The following is a 5,519-nucleotide window of genomic DNA, read 5'->3' as shown; positions in this document are numbered from 1 at the left end:
TTGTGTCTTTTCCTATACATCTGTCACATTTATAGGTATTCATTGTTAAATAAATTTTATATTCATCCTTGGTCAAGTTGAGACAGGTTAAGGGATGATATTGAATGGCACAAATCGTGCAGGTTGTTTGCTGTAAAATGGTTTATTGCAAATGGGGCAAGAATCAAAGCTGCCTGGCATATTGGGGCTTATAGAGAAAAAGTAACAAGTAAAATGAGTAAGTTATAATAATAATGATTGAAGAATCATTATTAACAAATAACAAATAACACTGAAACCAGCAGAAAGTGAAAGACCAGCCAAACAAACAAAAGTAGCTGTTTTGTAAATACTAATATTACTAAAGTAATTTAATTTAATTTTCTCTTGCATCTTCTACAATCCCTCATTGTTTTAGACAGTAACTGCACAGACACAAAGTCAAACACTTATCAATTGACACCAATGCAGAAAAAAGTACCAAAATCACACAAAACCCATGAAAAAAAAAATAGAAAACCTGGTTAGAAAAACTAAATATATCCTATCTGATTAATACTATTTTTTAAAATTTTTGTATAATAATAAATATTAATTGATCAGTGAATAACATATTATAATCATTACATAAGTATTTTTAACAGTGTTTTTACAGTGAAAGTAAAAAAAAAACAACAAAAAACAAATAACCACTGTTTTAGATAAATCCAATAGAAAGCATAAATTCAGTTTAAAATATTTACTTCAATCAAACATTTACTTCAATTAAATTACCCACTATGACTTATTTCACACCTCATGTTAGATTATTTCATACCAAGTTAGATTGGGCAAGATAAACATTAATCTGAAAGAAAGCATGTACCTCAACAAATTAGAGATATCCTCATTCATAAAAAAAATTTAAGAGAAGGAAAAACCATTTAATGTATGATATGGATGTGATGATTTTCACAAAAAGATCTTTATAAATTCAAAATTCCGATAGCCTCATATTGGGTAAGCCTCTTATCATTGTTTTTTTGTCTGCGGAGTAGCATAATTGTCCACATTATAAAACTTTAAAGTTTAAGAAATGTAAACATGTATATTTGTAGTAGTTTTATGTAGATGTCAGGTGAGATAGAGAGGATAGTGACTAGATACTACTACAGGATGTTACAAGTAGCAAGAAGCCTGTCATTGGCCCAACAATCAGTCCCCATGTTGCATGTCAGCTAGTTTTTTAAATTTTGATACATAGAACAATGATATATTGACATAGTTGAAATCAGTACTTTTCCAACCACATTCTGCAACTGATGACAAAGTGAAAAACAGCTCTATCAGTATTTGATGATGGCTCAAAAGGAATGCCAAAGATAAAAAATGTTAATTAAAAAAAATATATATATATATATATTAATATAAATTTTGTTTGGTTTGTCATTAAAAAAAGCTTGGATAAGGTTGTATAATGTTTTTTGCTTTGTCCATGACAAATTTTATTGAAAATATGCCATAGGGTATTTAGATTTTAATTACTTAATTATGCAATATTTTGAGTGCAGCTACAAAAATTAAATATTCGGAAAACAAGTGTGGGTCTGATTTTTTACCTCTTTCATCAAATTAATTTTTACCTTAAAAAATATGCAGTATTAAAAGTATAGTTGAAAAAAATTTGACTCCCTTGCCTAACTCTTATAATATTTGTAGTAAAAATCACAAATTTTAAAATAGATTAGAAATTATAAAAGAAAATTTAGTTCTTAAAATGGATCCCTTGGAACCCCTTTTTTTAGTTTCCATGTCATCTACATTAATACTAAATAGAGTTAATGTTGAAAGATATTTTAATTATGGGTTCAATTCAGCCCTCTTGTTTTCTTGGGGCTTAAAAAGTTTATTTATTGGAGTAATTATTTACTTTAATAAGTTAGCCGAATTTGGTGCAATGCTATTTAATTAAAAAAATTATAGTTTACTAAAAGAAAAAAAGATACTGTGTGCCTTCTTGTCAAATGGGAGATGAAGTCAGCAGAAACTGAGCTAATACTTTTACAAATACTGCCAAATTCAACTTTTTTAATTCAACAGATTTTTTAAATATGAAACAAAAACTTGTACTTTTATTGATCAATTTTCTATGATTGCTATACTAAAAGTTAAAAATTAAAAATTGCAAATAAACTCATTTTTCATTTTGACTAAAAATCCCATATATTTGTGTAACATTGATAACTAACTTTTTTGTGTATTTTTTGGTCTAAGGGTCTATCCAAAATTTTGGCTGATTGCTATACTTTTCATTTTGGCCATAGCCAAGAAAGTAAAAATGTGTAGAATATTGGGTATGCCATATAATGTCTATAAACAAGTGGACACATTTGTTTATCATCAGTCTTAAGAGACAAGAAAATTTAAACAGAAGCGCAATGTCAAGTAAAAAAGGATATTTATATGTAATTAGATTTTTGACGAACAAAAAAAAATTTTTAGCTTTTTTTGGTAGTACAATCATGAAAGAAAGCATACATTAAAAGGGTCGTGACACACATAGAATTAGGAAACTAAGAAAATGTGAAAATAGGGATAATGTTGAAAATGAAACAAGCCATAAGAGAACAAAACAATCAATAATAATAGTTGATGTAGCGACCACATATGGAAGGTCATGTAGGGCAGTTTCACTTACATCATTGTACTACCCTGAGTTTGTGAGATATAAGTTGCAGGTAGAAAATATCCCTTTGGTGACTGGAGACTCGTTAAATGAGTTAAACAATCCATTTTCTTAAAATGAACTGTTATGCCTTGAATAATTCACGTGACACTTCCTCCAGAAATGGTAATATCAGACTCAGTATGTTATCACACTCTCAGATAGTGCACAATGACATCTTTTGTGTATCAAAATTTTCTCTGACTAGGTGTTTTCAGATTCATGGTCAGAGACACTGGTTATCACCATACTGAAACCTGGTAAGGATAAATCCACTGGATGCACATTATATCCACAAAAAAACAAAGTGAATTTGCTTTTCCCAGTTGAGGGAAAAGCAAATTCACTTTGGTTACAAGTGCTGAAATTATATTCTAAGCACTCCAAACTTTCACAATCATGTGTTTACAGTTATGCACAAATTAATCTGAACACAGATGTTATTTAATAAAAAGTAACTTTATAGAAAAAAAATCATACCTTTACAGTATGTGAATATCTAGTAATTAATATGTCCTCCTTTATTCTTAATCACATTCATGTACACAATTCGTCAAATTCATCAAATGTACTACAGATTTTTGATTTCTGCATCATGAAACCAATCCAATATTATTGCTATAAAGAGGTCAATTTTTGTAATACAATTCATATTTGAGAGTAGTTTTCTGATTATTGTCCAAACATTTTTAATTGGTTTTAGCAGCTTGGTGGGGAAACTTTAATGCTTTTTTCTTCAAAAAATGTTTTCACTTTTTTGGTAATATGGCATGACAGCAAATCTTGTTAGAACATCCACTGCCTTCTGGGAATTTGTTTTGAAGTTATCACAACTTTTCTTCATAATCTTGATATATTCATCACTTTTCAACATACCATCTAATACTGGAAGTAATGTACAAGGGCCTTCAAATGTGAAACAACCCAAAAACATTTTTTTTCTGGGGATGTTTAACAGATTTTTGGATATAAGCTGGTGATGTATTTTCATCTGACACTTTTCTAACAGATGGAATCCTTTGTCCCTGAACATAAAAATGTGACTTGTCGGAAAAATTAATTTTTTTCAAGTCTTCTTTGGTCCAGTTAGCATGTGCTTTGGCTCACAAGAGCATTTTTATGCACATAGATGGTGTTAAAAACTGCTTTTTAGCTGGCCAATGAGTCAATGAGCTTTCTATCCAACTGCAAGAAGTCAATATTTTACAGTTATCATGTGTAAATCTGTTAATTCTCAATTTAAGTTTCAATCAAGTTTACTTTTTCTAACTAGTAACTGATCCTGTGCTGGAGTAACTTTTTTATGGCCTCATTTGCCTTTCCTTTGAATTCAAAAGGAACCAGTTTCTCTAAATTTTTTAAAAATAGCATTCACTGTCCCTAGTTCTGCATTACGCCTAAGAAGCTATTTGTCATGGATGCTCTGAAAGAGAAAAAATTTTCAAATGCTTTCTTGGAGTTATGTCCATTATCATACATCCAAGACATACAAACAAAAACTATGAAAATATGACTGTGGAATAAAATATGAAATAAACTTTCACAAAACATAACATGAAAAACGTAATTGCTAAATAACCAAAGAACCTTTCATTACACAAACAACTTGAACAGGTGTGGTAAAGCAGTGTCCTTAACAGAAAAAACAAAAAAATTCCTGTTTGGATTAATTTGCACACCATTGTATAATTCAATATAGTAGACATCTGCTTCATCTCATTTTTCTTTAAACTGATTTATTGGGATTCCAAACTGTACTTCTTCCAAATTTAATTTTAATTTTAAATTTTAAGTTAGCACTATTATGCTTTAGTTTCACTGTTTTCTCTATTACTTAATATGTGTGATTTAGTAAATTTAGAACATATACACTATTAAAAATTAGAAATAATACTTACCTAACACTAATTAATCTGTAATCTGTTAACAATGGTGTTAAATTAAGTTGCATCAAACACTTTTCTTAAGTATTTTTTTTGTATTCCAATTTATAATTATTTGTATAATTCAGAAAGCTAACTACTTGTGTTTCTATGTACTTTCTCCTTGATAAATGCATGCTGATTTTTAGACAATACTTTTAAGAAAGGACAAAATTCTAGTTTCCAGTGCTTTTCCAAATGATTTTAAGAACTGTAAATGAAGATACTTGGTATGTAGGTTTTTATAATGGAATTAACTTTTTCATGTTTTGTAGAAACGCAGATGTATATTCAATTCTACAGATTTACTGTGGTGTGAAATTGATATTTTTTAATTGGCCAATTAGAAAACCCATCATATCTTTTAGATTCTATTTTTGAACTAAATACATCTCAATATTGGAGATTCAATTTTCATATATTGAATTAATGTCAAGTTATTACTACAGATTTTATTTATAGTCTTTTGTAATTCTCTGTATTTTTTGCTGTCGGTAATGATATATGTATATCCTTTCTTTGGTTCATTTTCCTTAGGGACCTAATATTTTAATTTTTGTTTGATAACAAAGAGTACCATTCATTCATCAATATAATGTGATGACAGTTAGATGTGGACTTATAGTACCAGAAATTGACAGTTCAATTCTAGCCAGAAAAAAATTCTACTCGTGTTAAAAATAAAGACTTTGATTCACAGATAGCTTAAGAAATCCTGGAAGCTAAATTATCTTGAAAAATCAGTTTCCTGTTTATTTAAATTAAAATTATGGAAAAACATTTTTAGGGTAGTGCATGATATAAAAAATAAAAATTATATTTAAAAAAATATTTTTATTCATTGCAATTAGTATTTTAACATTTCTTTTACATGTTATACATTAATCTATTATATATTTCTTAAAAGTGTAATT

This window comes from Lycorma delicatula, chromosome 7, assembly GCF_047948215.1.
Source record: "Lycorma delicatula isolate Av1 chromosome 7, ASM4794821v1, whole genome shotgun sequence".
Taxonomy (NCBI): domain Eukaryota; kingdom Metazoa; phylum Arthropoda; class Insecta; order Hemiptera; family Fulgoridae; genus Lycorma; species Lycorma delicatula.
This window is presented reverse-complemented; position numbering follows the sequence as displayed.